Source organism: Ambystoma mexicanum, chromosome 5p (genome assembly GCF_040938575.1).
Source record: "Ambystoma mexicanum isolate Mex_15411 chromosome 5p, UKY_AmexF1_1, whole genome shotgun sequence".
Lineage (NCBI taxonomy): Eukaryota > Metazoa > Chordata > Amphibia > Caudata > Ambystomatidae > Ambystoma > Ambystoma mexicanum.
The window spans coordinates 412,772,966-412,796,585 of NC_090930.1; positions in this window are offsets into that span (position 1 = coordinate 412,772,966).

Sequence of the window (23,620 nt, forward strand, 5' to 3'; positions counted from 1 at the left end):
TGGTTCCCCTCAACTCACTAATTCTCACTTCACTCCCCCACCCTCCGTTAATTGCTCTTTGCACTGTTTTTATAGAATGATTCATGCTGTAATTCTTGCTCACAATGTTAATTGTTGATATTTCTCTGTATTTGTTGTTACAATGTACATCGCTTTGGCATAAAGCGCTCTATAAATAAATCAATCAATCAATCAATAAAGGGTTGTGCAAACTGTGGTGGACCTGTCACCTATTGAGCGAGCTTAAAAATAGGTTGGTATATGTTGTGTTTGTAAATGTTGGAGTTAGCAATGTAGGTGTCGGTGGCATATTGGTAGTATTAGTTTATCCTGCAAGTTCTATCTGATAAATATTTTGTTTTGTAATGGGTGGGATGCATGTACGTTTTAGCAATGGCTGATTGTGTTGTTATGGAAAAGGAGGAGTGTTAGGTGACCCTCCCATGTGTATTACCCCTTTAAGGGGATGTGTCCCTCCCACGTGTAGTTCCCCTTTAAGATGGGCCATGACTGCGTCATGGCCCAAGTTAATAAAGGGAGCCCCTGCAGGCACGTGAGACAGAATGGCTGCAGACTCCAGAAGAGGATGGCCTGAGTCTGTGTCTCATTTCATGATGTAGGCTGCAAGCCTACACGTGGAGGCCCAGGCCTGCAGGCCCTGATGCCGTGGGATCCTCATGCCAGGGCGGTGGCAGAGGTCTGTATGGTCGGGGGCCTGGCAGGCTGTGAGCCCACCCCTTTGGTGCTGGTATACTAGAGTACCGTGGGGCCTGCCAGATGTGCAGGGCAGGCCCTAACCCCCACAGGCACTGGGCCTCTCGGGTGCTGAAGGTAGCAGCACCTAGGGGCGCCTGTCGGGCGTCCATGGCAGGCGATCCCCAACACTGCAGTTATCCAGCATAGCTTTCAACCATTTGGGTCGCAAAGGCAGGTGTAAACCCCTGATTCTGTTTTTGGTGGGTGAGAGCCCATTCAAATGAATGGGCATGCAGGAGGCTTGGCAGTTGGCCAGCTCTTTACGAGGCGGGTGACACCCGCCAAAAGCGTGTGAGTTGAGAGCTATGTATCCAGTAAAAGACTTTGTATGCATGACATAATATATACAGTTGGTAACAGGTATCAGTACAGGTAGATTTGCTTGTACATAGTTAAGACAAGAATTATATAGTAATCATTCCTCTAGGTATCTTGAGAAAAGAGCCAGCTCTTGAGGCCTTTACAGAAGGACCAAAGGGAAGGCTCAGATCTAAGCACTAAAGGCAAAGAATGTCATTGTTTGGCCGCAATCACCTGGAAGTTGCAGCCTCCGGCCTCATTGTGAGGTCCCATTGAAGTTTATGGGCATGTATGTTGTGTTTCTACTACGGTCTGTCGTGTCCCAGCAAGGACACAGTTAACGGAGCGCTTGACCTCCGTCACTATAGAGGCGCAGCCAATGAGGCGAGCGCACATCGTGCATGTGCGCTAAGGTACTCCCGCACACAGGTAGTTGCCGACAGGGAGCAATAAAGAAGGTTATAACGTTCTCTGGCTCCTCGTAATTATTTCTCTTTACACTGGCGGTAACCCCCGGTCCCCTACAATGCATCCAGCTGTCCTTCATTCCACTTTACACATGAAGGACAGGACAATAGCGATGAGGATGGGATGCCAGTAAATGCAACTCTGGTGCCTGCAGCTTCCTGATACCTGAACTTCTGAGACTTTCACAGGGACTACCTCATTCCATAATGTCAGAAGGTGAGCTAAAGGAAGAAGAAGCACGCGGTGTAGCAGCTTTTCACCGACCTGGGCCATTTGACATGACTGATAAGCAAGCCCTGTGTCCCAGATGGGAGAAGTGGATAAGAAGATTTGAAAACTACCTGCACGCACATGACAAAACTGTGCCCGACAAATTCGCCAGAAGGTTGCTAGTGAACTTAGTCGGAGATGAGGTAGAAAACCTCATACCATGTTCCCTCCAGAGGAAGTTAAGACTTGTCCAGGCCTCAAAAAAGCCCTCAGTGCGTATTTCGACCCCCAACGCAACATCGACCATGAAAGACACCACTTCAACACAACATGCCAACTGGTGGCAGAATCAATGGATGCCTTCGCAACTCGTCTTCGCAAGTTAGTGGCGCACTGTGAGTTTCACAAATTCTCGAACGAAGAAGCCATTAGACTGCAAATTATATGAGGGTGTCTGTCATCATCATTTAGGAAAAAGTTTCTTCGAGAACCTCTCCCGCTGGCTATCATATTGAAAATGGCCAGGACAGAGTCCAGGGCAGACGCACAAGCTTTGCAAATTGAAATCTTTAAGGTACCCGGGAAAGAGAAAATCTATCAAATATCTTCCTCATCCCAAGGTGGCCCCATTGGCAGCCACATGTCCAGAGGGCCTGCAGCGTCGGACGGAAGATGGAGTAAAGTGTTCTGCATTAGGTCGTGCGTGCACCAAGTGCGGCAGAGAAAACCATCTAGCTGTCGTCTGCAATGCTCTGCCTGGACGATCGCCGGGATACAGCTCTACGCCATCCAAGCAAGAGTTCAGTGCACATGGCAATGGCCCAAGGGGAGACGCCAGTGCGAGACGAGACCTCATGCGCCACGTGAGACAAGTGACTGGAAGGTCTCCTTTGCTCTCCGCCCCCAGGGAACCAGCTCTGCGTGATTACGCCTACACAATATATGGTGTAAAGGCCCCGCCTGAAGGCGACCTCAACCTGTTGGTAGGAGACCATCATGCCAAATTCCTTATCGATACAGGCCCCACCCTGAACATCATGTGTGTGTCAGAATACCGCAAAATGATGATGTCGCCACAGCTCTGTCCGTCAGACCTGAAAGTCTTCCAGTGGGCAGCGAGAGGGATGGTGCAAAACCACAAGAAATTCTCCACATAATTATGATACAAGGAGAAGTGGAACCAAGCTGAATTCCATGTACTTCAAGGAGAAGTTCCCGGGAGCAACCTACTTGGTCACCCTACGGCCATTGAGAAAGAGATATCAGCAGTAACATACAACATGGAGTCCAGGTTCTCGGGCAGACAACTGTTCCCGACCCTGTTCGAAGGCATTGGGTACCTGAAAGGCAGTCCTGTGACACTCCACATCAATGAATCAGTACCACCGGTTGCTCAACTCCCAAGGAGGATTCCAGTGCACCCGCAACCACTGGTGGAGGAAGAAATACAATGCCTATTGAACAATGGCATAATAGAACCGGCTGATAGCCCCACTCCATGAGTATCTCCCATAGTAGCTGTTCCCAAGAGAGGGTCCATCGACTAGATACGGATATGTGTCGATATGCGCCACGCAAACAAGGCAATAGGGCGCAAGAGACATCCCAGAATTCACCTGGATGATATGATCAGATTACTAAATGGAGCAAAGGTGTTTTCAAAACTTGACCTGAACAAAGGATATTATCAGTTTGTGATAGATGAACAATCCAGGTATAGCACCACATTTGCCGCGCTGATTGGGCTCTTCAGGCATAAGAGACGCAGCTTCGGTATCTGCTCGGCTGCCAAGATATTTCAGGAGAGTGTGAGGAGAGTGATTTGCCATGTAAATTACTGCTTCAATTATATCGATGACATCTTGATATTTGGGGCCACGTTGGCACAACATGATCACGCCTTGCGTCAAGTGTGCACAGCACTGGTGAATGCTAGGTTGATGCTTAACAGCGAGAAATGCGTCTTTCACAGATCGCATCTCAAGTTCTACGGACACATCTTTTATCAAGCAAGATTGCTGCCATCTCAGCGATTTCACCCCCAAAGATGTCAGTGAAGTCAGATTATTTCTGGAAATGGCTAGGTACTGTGAACGATACATCTGAGACTCTGCAACTACCAGAAACCCCTCCAAGAGCTCACTAAGCAAGGCAGGCCATTCCAATGGTCACAACACTGCGAAGGTGCGTTTGCACAAATCAAGAATGACATTGTATCAGCAGAGCACATGGCCTACTTTAATCCGAAGCTGTGCACAGAATTGACTGTTGATGCTAGGCCAGTCGGCCTGGGAGCAATTTTGGCACAACATCAACGGGGATGGGAATCTCCCCGGACTGACATAGCCTATGCCAGCAAGAGCCTCTCAGATGTGGAGACCAGGTACCCACAACTGGAAAAGGAAGGCTTTGCAGTCGTCTGGGCATGCAGCCACTTCCAAATGTTTCTCCTGGGAAAACCTTTCACAATTGTGACGGATCATCAAGCGTTGGTAACCATCTACGGAAATTCTTGGCAAAGGATGCCTCCCAAATAGAAAAAATGGAACCTGAGATTACAGGACTTTCACGATCATCCACAAGCCAAGCAAGGAGTACAACCCGACAGACTTTATGTTGTGACATCCGCTGCCATGCAACTCCACTGACAAAAGCATGGCGGAAGAATATGTTAATTTCCTCACATGCCATGGCCAACCAAGGGCAATCACATATGAAACCATCAGAGTTCACACGAAGGGAGACAGTGCACTACTGAAGGTACACAAACTGATGTGATCTGGGAGATGGAGAGATCTGTACAGCACCAGTGAAGTACGAGAGACCCCTCTGGCTGAGGAAATGCACGCATTCAAGAATGTAAGAGAAGAGCTGTCAATATCGGCGGACGGACGTGTCATGAGAGGGCATCGGATAGTTATTCCCCCTGATCTACGGCAAGCAATAATTTATCTGGCACATGAGGGTCACCGTGGAATGGTTGCCACAAAGAGACAAAATAGAGACACCATGTGGTTCCCGGGGCTGGATCAAATGGTAGAGCACACCATCAATGCGTGCCACCTATGCCACAGCAGAGCACCTCCATACCAAACAGACCGGAGCCTGTGGTAATGTCGGAAATGCCTGTACAACTGTGGACCCATCTCGCAATTGACTTCTTCGGCCCCTTCAAGGAAAATAAGTACTGGCTGGTCACTATGGAAAAGTTTTTCCGATTTCCCGTGGTACACCTGGTATTGTCCACGCGGGCAAGCACCGTCATACCAGTACTGAACAACATCTTCTATGCGTGGAGCATTCCAGAAGTCCTGAAGTCGGATAATGGCTCACCATTCAGCAGTCTGGAGTTTGTGAAGTTCATGCCATAAATCGGAATCCATCCCATAAGAATTACTCCACTATGGCCTCAGGCCAATGGCATGGTGGAGCGATTCATGTGCAGCTTGAAAAGAGTTCTCCAGCAAAATGAGTTAAGAGAAATGCCGCTCAATCAGGTTATGTCCAACATGCTCAGGGACTATAGGAACTCGCTGCATGGCACAACAGGGAAATGTCCCTCGGATCTACTGTTTGTTAGGAAAATAAGGACCAGACTGCCTCATTTCACAGAAGAAACGAAAGACCACGTGAAACAGACGAGAGATGTAGATGCTTGCAGGAAACAAAAGATGAAGAAATATGCTGATAACAGATGGCGAGCAGAAAGTACTGATCTGCAAATAGGTGACAGGGTGCTCGTATGCAGACAAGACAGAAAGTCAGATTCAAAATTCGATCCAGAACAATTGACGATATCGCACATGAACGGAACCATGATCACTGCTCAAACCCCCAGGAGAGTGCTTACTCGAAACGTCTCTCACTTCAAGCTATACAAAGAAGAAAGTTGTGAAGGTCAAGGGGAGGAAGAAGCGGCTGTGACACATGAAGGGTCGATGAGTGAGAGAGAAGATGAGCCAAGAGAGCAGCAGGAAGAAGGTCAGACTAGGTCCACCATGTGTATTCGAAGGCCTGTACGCCTCATTGAAGAGATGTGAAGACAAAAAACTTTGAGCGACTTTTGTTTGCACGAAGTGGGAGAAGTCATGTCCCAGCAAGGACACAGTTAATGAAGCGCCTGAGCTCCGTCACTAGAGGTGCAGCCAATGAGGTGAGTGCACATTGCGCATGCACGCTAAGGTTCTCCCATGGGCAGGCAGTTGCCGGCACGGAGCAATAAAGAAGGTTTGAACGTTCTCTGGCTCCTCGTAATTATTTCTCTTTACACTGGAGTTAACGCCTGGTTCTCTCCAGTGCATCCAGCTGTCCTTCATTCCACCTCAAACTCATGGATTTATGACCATAGTAAGGGCAAAGAACAAACACGGACACGAATCGATCTGCCTCTGGAAACACGTGTGATGTGTTTCCTGCCTGGGCACACTGTAAACATGAAAAGCGGGCTAACAGGATGCCCAAACACTAGAACGTTACACTCCCTGCCCACATAAACTACAACATGTGCTAACTCACTCCATCTCTTCGATCTAACACATAGGACACACAACCCTTTTTGATGGTCATCGACCAGGTGCATGCATGCCGACATTCTGACGCACTTAGGAGGGAGATTTCGTCAGTGAAATCGGGAGACAACTTTCCCATAGGACTGCATTGGGGGAAATAATTGTTTTAGGCGGAAGAATGTGAAAAATAGCAATATCAGGAGTCTCCCGCCTGTGTCGGGTGGATTGGCATGTATGCAGGTGGCTGCACTGTTACTTCAATGTCACTGCTGTCGGCCGTGTCCACATCAGCATTCATATCCTCAGAACAACTATCAGACAGGTCGCTGTTGTCGCAGTCTTCTACTGATGAAAACCCTTTGTTGTAGGATTGACTGACCTTCCTGAAGAATTAAGAGTTTCGGGTGATGGAATGAACATCATTCTCGGCAGTCACCATTACCCTTTTACATCCATCACCAGCAGAGGCCTGGAATGAAATGTAGGCATGTCCTTCTGAGTTTGCCTCTGATGCACTAAACTGCATCCCATACATGGATATCGTGCTGCCTTGCTATCCATCTCGTATTCACATAACTCTTCATCTTTCGCTTGCTGGCTTCGTCCTTTTCATGTGCCATGTCTTCTTTCAGATCAACAGCAGGCCCTTGGGGCAAGCGTGTGCAGATTTTGCAATTGAACATTAGTTTCACGGCACATACCCCCGTGGTGCTGTGCAGAGTATTTCAGTAATCCCTCAACAACGCAAAGATGGCTTGCATGAACAATCCATTGGTGATAGCATAGCTCTCAACTCACCCGCTTTTGGTGGGTGTCACCCGCCTTGCAAAGGGCTGACTCACCCGCCAAGCCTCCTGCATGCCCATTCATTCCAATGGGCGTCTCACCCGCCAAAAACAAAATCGGGTGATTTCACCCGCCTTTGCGAGACAAATGGTTGAGAGCCATGTATAGTAAAACCTTGTAGAGTGCGCTTGATGTTAGCCATTAAACATTCCACTGTGCCATTGGCCTGAGGCCACAACAGCGTCATTTTTCTGTGTTGAAATCTGAGGTATTCGGCAAACATAGCAAATTCCTGCCTGCTGAAAGGAAGGCCATTGTCAGATATGACCACGGTGGGAACGCCCTAGTCCACAAAAGATTTGTCAAGTGCAGGTATGATGGCATGTGCACTCATGGAGGACACCAGGTGCACTTCCGGGTAGTGAGACATCTCATCAGTTACTACTAAAAAGTATTTGCCATTAGCCAGGGGCCCAAACAAATCAACGGCCACCTCATCCCATACCTTTAGTGGCGTGGGAGTAATTTGCAAAGGTTGAGGAAAAGTGTGGGGCGTCACAGTGTTGCACACTAAGCAGTCTTCCAACGCCGCCTGAATCTTCAAGTTCATTTTGGGAAACTTAGTTCTCATTTGTAGATTAGTGAACACACTGCCTCTGTGACCCACGTAAGTGAGGTCAATGATGCAATCTTGTAACGAGAGCTGAATGACAATCCTATTTTCCTTTAGTATCAGCCCTTGATCCTACATGGATAATATGTCTTCATGAGCGTGAAAGTTTGCTTCATTCTTTGTTGATCCGCATTCAGGGCTGACTCTCCGCTCATTGTGGTGCACCATCGTCCGGTGAGAATCTGCTCCTTTACCAGTGGCAGCAGCACATCACCCTCCATTGCTTGTGTTATTTCCTGAATGGTCAGCGTTGCAGGGAACGCCTTGTTCCCTCGATAATTGACATAGTAATCTGCTTTGGTAGTCTGTGCCTCTGTGGCAGCCAGGAGCGGGAACCTGGAAAGAAGATCAGCTGTGTTGTTTTCCTTCCCAGGCTTGTGAACTATCTGGAAGGAGTATTCCTCCAGGCAAAGGCCCCACCGGCCTTTCCGAGGAGGCATGTTCGCATTATGCTTGGCGTAGATGGTAGTGAGGGCCTGATGATCAGTCACAATGGTGATTCTTTTCCATACATGTCTTCATAGCGAAAATGTTATATAGTGAAACACACATATATCAAGTATTTTATAACGAAAACCTGTATACCAAATGCATTTTCTTTGGGGGGACCCCCCAAACCCCTGTTTATCACACTTAAAAACCCACCCCAAACATTTTATCTTTTTTTAACCCTTTACCCCACCCAAAAATACATTCTGTTTACAGGTTTTCATTATAAAGTGCTCGATATATATGTGTTTCACTATACAATCTTCAATATAAACACTGCATACCGATAAATGGTAGTGCTCACAGGCACACACCACAGCCAAGCTTCCTTTTTCTGCCTGTGAGTAGGCACATTGGGCATTGGACAGGCTCCTGCTGGCATAGGAGACAATACGCTTTGATGACGTGGATTCTTTTTTATATAGCGCCAAGATGGCCCATAGTCCGATGGGACTGGCATCTATCGTAACCTCTGTCTTCAGTTCTGAGTCATAAAAGGGGTATGATCTATGTGATGCCATGCAGGCGGCCGAAGAGATGCAAGATTGTATTTCCTGAAATGCATCCTCGACCACTCTTGAGACCAGAACAACTCCTGCTCCTTCGCCGTGAGGACCCGCAGCAGCGTGCTGACAGACGCAAATTCTTTGATATACCTCGTGCAGTAGCTGGCCATCCCTAAAAACAACCTTACCGCTGAGAGGGAAGATGGAGTTGGCGTACCAACCAGTGCCTGCTCTTTGGCTGGATGTGGTTGTAGTCCATCAGACAAGAAAATGTGCCCAAAGAACTTCAAGGTGGACTTGCTGAACTCACATTTATTTGGGTTGAGAGTCAAATTGGCTTATTGCAGTGCCATACAGACCCTGTGCAGGGTGTTGTCGTGAGCTTCCTGTGAAACCCCAAAGATCAAAATGTCATCACTGTAGTTTAACACTGCGGTATGTGCTTGATGACTTGGTGGATCTAATTCTGAAATATTTCTGCAGAAGAAGACACACCAAAATGTAAATGCTTATATCTGAACAGTCCCACGTATGTCATGAACGTGGTGATGTATCGTCTATCCTTATGTAGCTTACACTGGTGATAGCCTTTATTAAGATCCAATTCAGAAAGTAGTGTAGTAAGTACATCATATCGGTCATTCTGGGCGATAGATACCTTGCCCTTTCTATCACCTCATTTGGCATCCGCATATCTACACAGAGGAGTATTTTGTCACTACGTTCTCTTTTGGGCACTGGCACAATTGGGGACACCCACGATGTCAGCCCTTTTACGTGCTCTATGATGTCCTGTGCTAGCAGGGATTATAACTCCTGTTCGACTTATACCTGGATGTTCACAAGATTCCTCTGTAATGCTGAGCCATTGGTTTTACACATTTGTAAATGTGTAGCTTTATTTGTTTTCGTTTCAGTTTTCCCAATCCTTGAAAAAGTGACAGGAACATTTGGAGTATCATGTCGCTGGGACTGGAGGTATAGGCCGACATGATCCAGTACATGTTGCGTACCATCCCCATCTTGATAGCCCACTTGAAACAAAATATGCTGCCTCCAAGCACGTCACTCTTTAGCACTGTGATGCTGGAAATGCATTGGAGGGACAGGGCCTCCATGTCCTTGTCCTGTACTCCCTTATTATGTGTGTTCTGTGTTGTTTTCTGCACAGCAATCCAGTTGGGGCACCTGGCAGTGCAGCTCTTCCTCATTTTGGTCATGGTGAGCAGAGACCCTTGGGATACCCTTATGGAACCCACGGGTGGGGGTACAAGCCTGAACCCCTAGTGTATGTTTTTGTGCACCTGTGTGTTGCCCATAGAGGAGGGTATGGGCTGGTGGCAATTCCATGCTGAATGTGACAGGAGCTCTGAGTACCCTTAATTTTGGGATACCCAGGCCCTACCATATGAATCAGTCGATTCCTGACAAAAGGCAAGATGGCTCCTGGGGCTTCCTGGTTTCTATTGCCTGTTACCTTGTTTTCAAAAGTTCTGGGAAGCCCTGACTCTCTCCCTTCCCCTGACTGGCTGTTGGGTGGTAGAACCATATATGGTATTGTGGGGAAGTCCAGGCCAGACTGGCTGGAGCCTTCCCAGTGACTGTATGTTGTGGGTACACCCTTGGGGAGGGACCTAGGTGAATAGAGTGTGTGACCAATACACATTCAATATTATGGGTGTCTGGTTGCTGTGTGTGTGACACAATGAATGAGACAGCCCTGCCTGAAAATGACATGCATGCAGTGTTGTGTGCTGAAGGGCTGGGTGCTTGCTCCAATCCACATTCCTTTTATGGGTGTCTGGGTGGAAGTGAATAGCCTGAATGCATGTGAGTCTGATTGGCTGATTGGCTGCCTGCCTGCATGAATGCCCTTCAGCGTGACTGGCTGACTGAGCCTGGCTCATCCAGAGTGAATGAGGAACAGATGTGTATCGAAGGGCACCCTGGAAGCCAGTCTTGAAAGGCTGTCGACTGGAGAAGGGGCCCATCGAGAAACTTGAAATAAAGCGCCAGGACATCGAGGCCATCAAAGTCCATTGCCGTTGACCGAGGTTTGGAAGATTTCTGTGATTGTTGGAAGCTAGTCAAATCATGTCGCCCAGAAGCGGGGAAAGTTTGATGCCTTGCTGCTCAACGACTGGGGCTGCGAAAGCTCCACCTTTGCCTAAGATATTTGACAAAGGGCTCCCTTGCCATCACTGTCGACCACTTTGCCCCACCGGAGAAAGTCGAGGTCGCTGGCTACCGAGGAGAGTCCGCCGGTAGTTTTTCTGCCACCAGAAGCCGACAAAGATGTCACAAGGACACTGACAGAGTGAAGATCCGAGGTCCAGCTCATGGTCGAGTCCCGATCGCTGACGCAATCCCGAGGTACATGCTGTGGCTGCAGCAATGACAGGCCAGAGGACCGCCAAAGCGACTTCTGACACCCGACGCCCGCTGCCAGGCCTACATCCATCACTGAATCTTCTTTGCAGCACTGAGCACTTTGCATCAAGGTGAATCGCATGCCTCATCTTCCCAGGACTTCCTCGAACAAGCATTGAAGATCACTGCGAAGGTCAAAGCTGCAAATCAACACCAGCGTTCTACTTTCCGTCAAGGATCTCAATGCCCTGTGGCTCCTGTTTTAAAGGGAGTCCACCCTTGAGGGATCCATCGACGAACCTTCAAAGAAACTCTTCCACAACAGGTACATTGCAGTGGTGGAAGCTTTTGACCAGGAAACAAGACTGGTTAATCATTTATGGACTGGGCAGGTTTCCCAGGTGGGGGATCCTCAGTCAGAATTGTGTTGTGGTAGCTGGAGAAAGAATTCTGCCATTGTTTAAAATAACTTGCCTTCCCTCCTATGACCTATGTTGATACACTTCACTACATGATTTGTATGCTACTTTATAACTGTCAGCAGTTGATGCATTTGAAAAGAATCTATAGCTAAGTGTGATACCACATAGACATTGGGCCTCATTACACGGTAGGCGGTAAGGGTTTACCGGTACCGGTGACGGTAAACCCTTACCGTATTACTACGAGGTCCCTTTGCGGGACTCGACCTTAACGGCTGGTTTTACCAGCCGTTAAGGAACGGGCCCGCAAAGGGACCTTGGTGCTAATTACGGTACCGCAATTTGCGGTACCATAATTAGCGCCTTCCCCATTCCCATTGAGCCCTATGGGGGCAAAAATGGGAATGGGGAAGTACCTTGGTGAATGAGGAATTACCGCCCCGCTCACCTTGGAGTAGGGCGGTAATTCTGCCATCCACCAAGGCGGACACTGTAAAATACTGGCGGCAACCATGGCGCTAATAGCACCATGGTTACCGCCTACCGTGTAATGAGGCCCATTGTATATATTAGCCATATTAGAATCACCAGAGTCCAAAGTGTGTTATTAATTGTGTATATATCTTGAACCTTATTTTTATATAAAGAACTGTGTTTTCACATAACATAGTGTGTGGACATTCCTTTGTGGGGCTTGAGGACTCACTGTACTTAAGAACCTGCCCACATCCCCTGCTGAGAGCTGAAGCCTTGGTTGCTCATTACGACCCCGGAGGTAACCATCCATTGCTACTACAATAGAGAACCTTGGCTGGGGTGCTCTGTGCCTCTGCTCTGCCATATAGAGGGCAGAAGTACAGATGCCCCCCTCCAGCCTTTACACTGGTGGCAGAGGTGGGGTGCTAATGGTTTTAAGACTCAGGGCCTCATTACACGGTAGGCGGTAGGGGTTTACCGGTACCGGTAAGGGCACCGGTACCAGTAAACCCCTACCGCCTTACTACGAGTTCCCTTTGCGGGACCCGACTTTAACGGCTGGTTTTACCAGCCGTTAAAGTTGGGTGCTGCAAAGGGACCTCGGAGCTAATACGGTACCGCAATTTGCTGTACCGTAATTAGCACCTTCCCCATACCCATTATGCCCTATGGGGGCAAATGTGGGAATGGGGAAGAGCCTTGGTGAATGGGGAATTACCGCCCCCGCTCACCTTGGAGTAGGGCAGTAATTCCGCCATCCACCAAGGCAGACACAGTAAAATACCGGCGGCAACCATGGCGCTAATAGCACCATGGTTACCGCCTACCGTGTAATGAGGCTGTCAGTGTGTAACCTTGCCACCTCCAAACTATCCACACTTTGTTGATGTAAGGTTTTTGTGATGCATACTAGGATAACGACATTACAAGCAATGGAAACTATTGCAAATGGCAAATTGACCCAGATGAGCTTAGAGGCACTCTGGAGTGCTTGTGAATCCAGGGAGTTACACTTTGAGGATAAGTCTAGGGCTGAGCTTATAGCTGCCCTGGTGGACTACCAGACTGACTGTGATGCTCTTGATGAAGGGGTGGACGAAACCACTGATGACCTTACCAATGGGGTTATTACTGAATCTGTTTCTGGGATTGCCACCTCTCCTGTCACCTCTATTTCGAAACCCAGCATTGTTTCTTCAGGGGATTCCTTGGAACTTGAATTATTAAGGATGAAATTGGCCTTTGAATATAAAAAGTTGGAAACTGAAGCTGAATTGAAGAAAGAGGAGTTGGCACAGCAAGTGATACTCAAAGATAGGGATCTTGAACTCAAAAACAAAGTGCCTCATTACGAGTCCGGCGGTAGCCGAGGTGGTAAAACCACCTGGTTACCGCCAGACTTGTATTACCATTCCGCCTCCGTGATTCCCAGAATTAACAGGGCATTACAACCCCGGTGACCCGGGAATTCCAGAGGCGGAATGGTGTAAATCCTCATTCCCATTGAGTCCAATAGGACTCAATGGGAATGGGGATCATGGAAACACCGGCACCATCTCGTGATGGTGCTGGTGTTTCCTCGTCCGCCTGCAGGCGGGCGGTGTTAAACCCGCCAGGTCAGACCTGGCGGGATTGACGCCTCTGCCTGCAGGAGTCGTGATCACCCGGTATGGAAACAACAGTGGCGGCGGGTTTACCGCCACCGTTGTTTCCATACCGGGTGAGTTGTAATGAGGCCCAAAGACACTGAATGTCAGAGAATCCAGCTACAGAAAGCTAGAGTGGAGACTTCAGACAAACCAGTTGAGAGTGTCCGGTCCCCTGCCACCAAGTTTATGAAAGATTTGGTTGGTGTGTATGTGTAGGGTTCTGATATCCTCCAATGGATAGAAGCATTTGAAATGACTTGTGGAATCCATGATGTTGATCAAAGAGATTGGGCTAAGTGTTTGTTAAGTAGAGGGCCTCAGATTGGTTATGACTGTGGGCCTGATCACGACTTTGGCGGTAAACCTTAAATCCGGCAGTAGCGCTATTATCGCCAGATTTAAGGGTCTGCCAAATCAGGACTTTGGCGGATTTCGCCCCAGCTCTGAGCTGGTGGGAAATACGCTGAAAATTGCGCCGGTAAGAGCGCGAAAATTCCCCATTGAGCCCAATGGGGAATGGGGCATTCCCGAATGGGCTCAATGGGGAATGGGGATTAACATTACTGCCGAACTTGTGATCCGGCGCTATTAGCGCCGGGGAGTTTGGCGGTAGGGCTAATACCGCTGGCGTTAATACCGCTGGCGTTACCACCAAAGTCGTGATCAGGCCCTGTATTCTGAAACTAAGTGTGGAAGAAAGGGGTCATGATGATTGAATGAAAGCTGCTTTGATTGCCATGTTTGGCAAGACACCTACCCAATACCTTAAAAGGTCCAGGGAATATAAAAAGAGAGAGAATGTGTCTTGGGTTGACTGGGTGAGTGCTGTGCATATGAACATGATGGGGTGGATTGATGGACACAAGGTAAAAACATTTGTTGAATGGGCCCACCTTTTGTTTTCTGAACATTTTTCTGAAGCCTGTTCACCAGACCTGGGTCAGTACACTGCTGACCAGAACATTTTGAATCACTTTAAGCTGGCCAGGCTGGCTGACAAGTGGGTCTCCCACCGGTGACCCTAAGGAACCGAGTGGGAATGATAATGATTAGTTTCTTATATAGCGCCTTAAGCCAAAGTGCTTTGAAGAGAACATATTTATATACATTTATCATCCCAACCGAAGTTGTTACTGATTTATCAACCTCAGATGGGTGAAAGGCTGAGTTGGCCTTGGCGGGATTCAAACCTGCGACATGCAGATCACTCATAGATCGCAGCAGCGAGCGCTCAACCCGCTGAGCTATCTTACCAGCGGGAAGGACAAGGACAAAGAAAAAGGGACCTCTCAGAAGTCTGAGGAGTCCCATAAGCAATCACAGTCGAGTGAACCTAAACCTCCCTCTCCTAAGGACCAAAACTCTAGTAGGCATAAGTCTTATGGGGGTGGGAGCAAGAGTAGCAGTTCTCCTGCTGCAGAGCAGGCTCCCAGTGGACCCAGTACAGTACCTCGCATTCCTGGCACTTGTTGGGATTGTGGGGCTCTGGACCACAAGAAGGGGGACCCCAAGTGTAAAGGTAAGGTACTTGGAGTCCAGGCTGTCAGCCGGATCTACCCTTGTCTCATGCCTGAGGTGGAGGCCACTGTCCTCCCCCTTCTACAGGAATCACCTTTGGTGCTCCTGCAGAAATTTCCCTAGTGTCCCTTGGGGCCTGAGACCAGTATGCAGAAGTACTGGCTACTATCGCACAAAATACCTGCAGATCATTGCATAGTGTCCTCTTGAATGGCCAGCTTTCCACTGGTTTGAGAGACACTGGGGCAAGTATGACAGTGGTGGACAGGACCCTGCTCACACCAGAGGACTATGTAGGTGCTCCTCTGAGAACTGCCAGGTTAGTTGGTGGACCTCCCAAATTATCTCCTGTAGCTCCAGTAACCATCCAGATTGCAGACAAGACAGCAAAGCTGCCCGTCCTGGTTCTGGACAATGTGCCTGCCCACATAATGTTGGGTAATGATCTAGTAGAGTCGGGGATGATCTCGGATGGACAACCCCTGACTTCTGCTGCACTCACTAGGTCTCAGGCCAAACTGGGTCTGACTGATAGTCAGTTGCCCACGCCAAAGGGGAAACCCAAGGCAAAACGGAAGAGCAAGAGGACTGCCTCTGTGAAGGGGGCTCCTTCTCTTCCTGCTGTTTCAGCAGCACCCAATGCTATCCAAGCTCTGAATGGGCAAAGTTCAGTGATAACCTGAGACTCAACTCCTGAGGGAGAAGAGCTGGAAGACCCTCCTCAGGAAGAGATACTCAATGCAGAGGATCACCCTGACCTTTACTGCCTGCTGGTTGAAGGTGGGCCCTCTAGGTGAGACTTCTGTAAGGGTCAGCGAGAGTGGCACTCTCTTGGAGGTCTAAGAAAACAGGCCCAGGCCCAGGAACAAGGTAAAGTGCCGAGGTCGTTAAAGATTTATTGGGAGGGTGAGCTCCTTTGTAGTGAAGCCTACACAAAGCCTGAACCTGGTGCCCTCAAGAAGTTGGTGGTACCCAAGGTTTACAGGCCCTTCCTACTGCAGTTGGCATATGAGGTGCCCTTAGCTGGTCATCTTGTTACTAAGAAGATTAAGCAAAGGCTCTCTGTACATTTCCATTGGCCCAGGATGGGAATGGAAATAGAGTCCCACTGCCGGACCTGTCCAACTTGTCAGTTGTCTGCCAAGACTGGAGGCAGTGACATTGCCCCACTGCAGCATTTGCCAGTGGTTGGCACGCCATTTGAGAGGATAGGCATCGACATTGTTGGTCCCTTAGACCCTCCCACATCTGGTGGACACCGGTTCATCCTGGTATTGGTTGATCATGCCACCAGGTACCCTGATGCTATACTCCGGATCATTACTGCCAAGGTGGTTGCCAGGCGTCTCCTGGGCATTTTTACCAGAGTTGGTTTCCCTAAAGAGGTGGTCGCTGACAGAGGATCCAACTTCATGTCTAGTTACATGCAAGCGATTTGGAAGGAATGTGGGGTAGCATATATGTTTTCCACCTCCTACCATCCCCAGACCAATGGTCTGGTTGAGAGATTTAATAAAACTCTCGAGGGAATGATGGCTGCTTTGAAAATGGGATCTCCCCCTACCATGCCTGCTGTTTGCCTATAGAGAAGTGCCTCAAGAGGGTATTGGTTTCAGCCCCTTTGAGCTTCTCTTTGGCCATCCAGTGAGGGGGTCCCTTGCCTCAATCAGAGAAGGTTTGGAAGCCACCCTTCCAGGTCCTGCCAAGCAAGTGGGGGACTTAGGCAAAGCTCCACCTTTGCCTAAGAACATTTGACAAAGGGCTCCCTTACCATCACCGTCGACCACTTTGTCTCGCCAGAGAAAGTCGAGGTCGCTGGCTACCGAGGAGAGTCTGCCGGTGGGTTTCCCGCTACCAGAAGCCAACAAAGACATCCCAAGGACACTGACGGAGTGAAGATCAGAGGTCCAGCCTGTGGTCAAGTCCCGATCACCAACGCCATCCCGAGGTATGTGCTGCGGCTGCAGCACCGACAGGCCAGAGGACCGCCAAAGTGACACTTGACACCCAACACCTGCTGCTGGGCCCACATCTATCATTGAGTCTTCTTTGCGGCATTGAACACTTTGCATTGAGGTGCATTGCACGCCTCATCTTCCCAGGACTTCCTCGAACAATCGTTGAAGAGCACTGCAAAGGTCGAAGCTGCACATCAACGGCAGTGTTACACTTTTTGTCGAGGATCTTGACGCCCTGTGGCTCCTGCTTTAAAGGGAGTCCACCCTCCAGTCCACCCTCCAGGGATCCGTCGGTGAACCTTTGAATAAACTCTTCCACAACAGGTACTTTGGGGTGGTGGAACCTTTTGAGCAGGAAACAAGACTGGTTAAAGATTTATGGACTGGGCTTGTTAATACTTTTATTACAGGTTGCCCAGGTGGGGGATCCCCACTCAGAATTGTGCTGTGGTAGCTGGAGAAGGAATTCTGCCATTATTTAGCCTAACTTGCCTTCCTATGACCTATGTTGATACACCTTACTGCATGATTTGTATGCTACTTTCTAACTGTCAGCAGTTGATGCATTTGAAAGGAATCTATAGCTAAGTGTGGTACCACATAGACATTGTATATATTTGCCATATTAGAATCACCAGAGTACAAAGTTTGTTATTAATGATGTATATATCTTGAACCTTATTTTTATATGAAGAACTGTGTTACCGCCTCATTACGACCCCGGAGGTAACCATGGCGCTATTAGCGGCATGGTTGCCTCCAAAACCTTACCGATTCCGCCATGGTGAATGGAGCAATTACTGCCCCATTCCAAGGTTGGCGGGGGCGGTAATTACCCATTCACCATGGCCCTTCCCCATTCCCATTTTAGCCCCCATAGGGCTCAATGGGAATGGGGAAGGCGGTATTAACGGTACTGCAAATTGCAGTACCTTTATTACCTCTAAAATGGGGAAGGCGGTATTAACGGTACTGCAAATTGCAGTACCTTTATTACCTCTAAAATCCCTTTGCGGGTCCCGTCCTTAACGGCTGGTTTTACCAGCCGTTAAGGGAGGACCCGCAAAGGGAACTCGTAATAGGGCGGTAAGGGATTACTGGTACCGGTGCCCTTACCGGTACCGGTAATCCCTTACCTCTTGGGTCGTAATGAGGCCCAGTGTGTGGACATTCCTTTGTGGGGCTTGGGGATTCACTGTACTTAAGAACCAGCCTGCATCACCACCTGAGAGCTTAAGCCTTGGTTGCTCGTCCATTGCTACCACAATAGAGAACCTTGGCTGGGGTGCTCTGTGCCTCTGCTCTGCCTTATAGAGGGCAGAAGAACAGATACCCCCCTCCAGTATTTACAAGCACACAGATCCTTACCCTATTGGCCTTGTCTTTGTAGGAGCAAGTGCACTCAAACATTCCCTTGCAGGGAAGCGGTTGGTGTGGCCCAAATACATAAATATCAATGTCCGAGGGCTTCAATTTGGCAGGGTGTTTCAAAGCGACATAGGTTTTTCTCACCCATAACATTTACAGTGGCTCCTGTGTCAATGCGAAACTCTTGGGTGCTGCCACTTATCTGCAAGGGCAACATCCGGCTGAATTCCGTCGCCGTCTGTTGCCAATGACATGGATGGGCCTCATTACGACCCGGGCGGTAAGTATAAAACGATGCCGGTAAAGGATTACCGGCATCGCTTACCACTCCGCACGATTAGGACACGCCAACCCGCTATTAGCGGCACCGTTAATTAACGGTGCCGCTAATAGCGACATGAGCGCGGGCATGCGACCCATCATGGCGGCAATACCGGCATGGCCCAAACAGGGTAACATCACAAGTCAGGCAGACATGCAAATAACGCCCTAGTGAAGGCTAAAAAAGTACCTTACCGGCATGGTGCAAATACCGGCATCGCGGACCACCCGTAAACGGCCATATGCAGTGTTCCCAACTGCCACAGGTGCACACAATCAGCACAGGTGGAGGCAATACAGACTGGGCCAGCACAAAAGGAGCACACCCCACCCCTTCCCACACCCAGTCACACACCAAAATGGATCCAATACTACTAGCAATGCTGGGGCTGGAGGACATGATTGCACTGGAACTGCTGCAACAACAACAACAACAACTACAACAACAGGCAGCACAGAGGAAACGCAGGAGGAGAAGGATGGTGAGGCAGGCCGAGCATGCCCCACCTGTGCAGCCTGTGGCACCACACAGGCAGCCCCCAATCCCTCGCATCAGAGCCAGTCCATTCAACCTAACCCCTGAGCAGATCCACACCCAGTACCATCTAGACCGGGACACCATCACCACCATTGTCGACATGATACATGACGACATTGTCAGCCTGATTGAAACACGCACCGCCATCCCACCCCTACTAAAGGTAGTGTCTGTGCTCAACTTCCTGGCCACAGGCCCCTACCAGCACACAGTGGGGCACATGCATGGCAAATCTTAACCATTATTCTGACGTACGCTGAACCAAGTGCTTGATGCCCTCCTGAAGCACACAGGCGACCACATTTACTTACCACGTACTGCCCAGGAGATTTCAAACACCAAAGTTAGTTTCCATTCACTGGCCGGCATTACTGGTTGCATTGGCGCCATCGACTACACCCATGTGGAATTGGTGGTCCCACATGCCATGGAGGTAGCGTACCGCAACCGTAAGCTATACCACTCAATCAACGTGCACATGGTATGTGACTCAAACAAGATCATCACACATTGTTGTGCCAGATACCCTGGATCAACCCATGATTCAATGGTCCTGCGGAACTCCACAATACCACGCTACATGGAGCGACATGCAGGGCACAGATCCTGGCTTCTTGGTGAGTTGCCTGTAATGCGTATGGAAATGTGATGTGGGTAGGTGATTTGGGGAGAGATGCATACTTCACCCGGCTGAGTTGGGGGGGGGGGAGATGCATACTTTACCTGTCTGAGTTGGGGGGGGGGAGAGATGCATACTTCACCTGGCTGATTTTGGGGGGGGGAGATGCATACTTCACCTGGCTGCGAGTGCCGGAGAGAATGGACCATGCTCATACCCCAAAGCAGCCCAGACTGGACCTGACACCTGACCACATAATGCAAGATGTAAGCAGCCCTACCATGTGAATGATGCAGTGTCACAGCCATTCCATAGCCATCTACATGTGCACTGTACCTAATCAGACCGTATCCACCTCAACACAATGCAGCTACAAGCAATTACTATGGCCAATACACAGCACCAAATACCATGAACTGAAAGGACAGTCCCCCATTACTGCGAACAAAGAAGTCACATGAGGGTCAAATAGATTAATACACCACTACACTGACACAGAGGTCCAACAGAATTGCATGTCACCGTTTGTTGTGCATAGTGAGATCATCATAATGCTGATATCAACAGTGCCAGGATGAAAGCATACAAATTACCGGACATCAGCCAGATCATGGAAACAACCGCCGTGGACTAACACAGTGCATGAACACTCACAAGGAACTGGACCCCCTGCGCCCACTAGTTGATGGCACGCACACCAGTCCATAAGAGGAATACACACATAGCAGTCGCATTGTGTGTCTCCATTCATGCATGGGAATGTGGTTGCAATCAGGAAATAAATGCATGCTATGGTGTCATTGATCGAGGTCCCATATGATGTGATGACTTACACATATACATTGTTGCCCACATGCAGGTGATGCAGGCTATCCCTTGAAGAGGTGGCCCCTTACCCCAGTCCGGAACCCACACAACAGGCACGAGGAGGACTACAATCGTGCACATACACGCACCAGTGTGGTGATTGAGCAGAAATTTGGCCTCTTGAAGGCACGGTTTCGTTGCCTCAGCAGGTCTGGTGGGGCACTCCTCTACCGCCATGAGAAGGTGGCCAAGATCGTCATGGCATGTGTCATGCTACACAATATGTGCATCAGATGGAATGTGCCCCTGCCCCCTGATGCTGAACTGCAACCACCAGACGATGAGGATGAGGAGGGTGGAGATGGGGCAGCACCTCAGGGAGGCAGCGATGCACAGGAGGGACGTGACATGCGTCAGACTCTGATCAACCAATGTTTCTAGCACACATGGACGGGGAGTGTGACATGGAGGTGGCACTCGGGGCACTGGGTGTGTCAGGGACATGGACACTGTAGACTGTTCACCAATAAAGCACACGTACGCAATAAGCAAAGTCCACACATGTGAATCATGAGTCACCAAAATGTGTATTAAAGAATTATAAAAAAGTGAACAAGCCCTCCACCACACACACCCTCTCCCCCCTCTCCCCTCAACTCCCCCACACACCCTCTCCCCCTCCCCCTCAACTCCCCCACACACCCTCTCCCCCTCCCCCCTCAACTCCCCCACACACCTCTCCCCCTTCCCCCCTTGACTTCCCAACACATGGTGTGCAGTAGCGCGCACGAGTAGTCCACATGGCACTAGTGTGCATGCCTGTGCCTACTGCCCTCCCCCTCTTCCAGCACCAGGTGCCCCCCTGTCTGATCTGCGCAGGTTCCTGCCAGAGCGACGCACAGCGCTGGTCCTAGTAGAGCTGGCAGTTGATGATGGTCCTGATTGTCCGGGCAACTGTGGTGGATGCATGTCCCGCATTGCTGCCACCATTATTGAGAGGACATGGCGCACTGCTGCAAGTTCCGCACAAATGTCCTTTGAGGTGGACTCGATGGCTGTTTTTATCGATGCAGCACTGTCCCTGATGTCATCCCGTGCATGGGTACATTCGGTAATATGCTGCGTCAGCAGCCCTGTGAGTTCCTCCTGGCGCCTCTGTATAGCCAGGATTCCCTCTTGGGTGGTTGTCACTGGAGTGGAAGTGTGAGGCGTTTCAACCGTGATTTGTTCATCAGGCACAGTTGGTGGGGGGGTTGAAACTTGCTGGCCATGAATCTGCAGGTGACAGCCCGTGCATGCTGCCGTCCACCACGCTGCATGGGGATAGGTGTGGTGAGTGGAGTGGGCCTGTGGCGGGTGTTGGGCAATGCAGCTGTACGTCGCCCTCGTCGTCAGATATGGCTGCTGTGGCAGCCGTCTCACAGACTTTGCTGCTGCCAGCCGACGGTGTGCCCTCTGCCAATGCTTCCTGGGTGATGGTGGCTGGTTTGGGTGTTGTTGTGGGGGCCGTGGTGCACATTGGTGCTGTGGCCTCTGTGTTTTTCTTGTCCTTCCGAGGTGGTCTAGGTTGGCCTCTGCTCCTTGAGGTTGAGGGGTGGTGTTCACCCTTCTCGGCCCTGGCCTTCTTCTGTGGTGTGGCACCAGTGTCCTCATCACCGCTGTCAGGATGTGTGCCTGTGGGGGACCAAAGGAGGGAGAGGGTTAGTGATGGGTCTACAGGCATCGGGCATGCATTGGGGTGGCTGCATTGATATGGAATGGTAGATGATTGACATTGGGGGGAGTGAAATATAGGTTGCCTCACTCTTGGGTGGGTGATGCATGGAGGCGTCTGGGTTGCAAAACAAATTGGGTGCATCATGCATGTGGACAAGGTGATGCTCTGCACTGTCTGTAGGCAGTCTTGTGCTTATGTGTCTGGTGGACCCGGCTCTACATCATTGCACTGTCAGTTCAGGTGGACATCATCGTGGTGGTATTGGCATTGTTTAATTAGAGACACCTACCTGCATCGGCTGATGACGGGGCTCCTCGCTCCATGTCCCCGACTCCCTCTATTGCCTCGGTGCCTATGGTGGTGGCACATATCTCCTCCCATGGTTGGAGTTTTATGGGCGATTCCGCACCTCCACCTGTTGCCATCCGAAGGTTTCGGTTGGCGGAGAGTATACTTCGCACACGTAGACGTAGGTCATCCCAGTGCTTATGGCATTGTTTGGGTGTGCGGGGTGTGGTGCCAACGGCACTGACTCTCTGGGCGACCTCTGCCCAAATCTGCTTTTTACGCTGCAGTGCTGGACGGGACATGTCGTTTGCGAACACCACATCTGCATGTTCCTGCAGTGTCTCTGCTAACATGGTGAGCTCCTCTATGGAGAAGCGCTCCTGGCGCAGCCGATCTCCCGTTTTTTTCACTGCTTTTGGCATCCTAAATTGCAACAGGTAGTGGTGGAGGTGTGTTGGAGTTCTGGAGGTCAGATGGCTCCTGGTTGTGGTGGATGGCAATGGATTGTGTTTTTAAAAATGGCCGCCATGCTCTTTCCCGCTCCTGTGCGATGACGCTACTTTCGGTTCTGCGTATTTACGGTCACCGCTAATAGCGGTTACCGATATTTGAGGTGACCGCTATTAGATGTGACCGCTAATGCCGATGGCTTGGCTGCCTTAAGAGCTATTTCCAACACAGACGATGCCGGAAAGGGGGATTTTTCAGGCTTTTGCGGCATGGCGGTGAGTTCATTACCGGCATGGCGCAAAGCTTGTGCCCACGAACTCGTAATGGGCCGCTTTTAGCGGTCTATTGCCAGCACGGACACAGTAATTGCGCCATGCCGGTAATGACCGGTACTTAGCGCCCGGGTCGTAATGAGGTGTGAT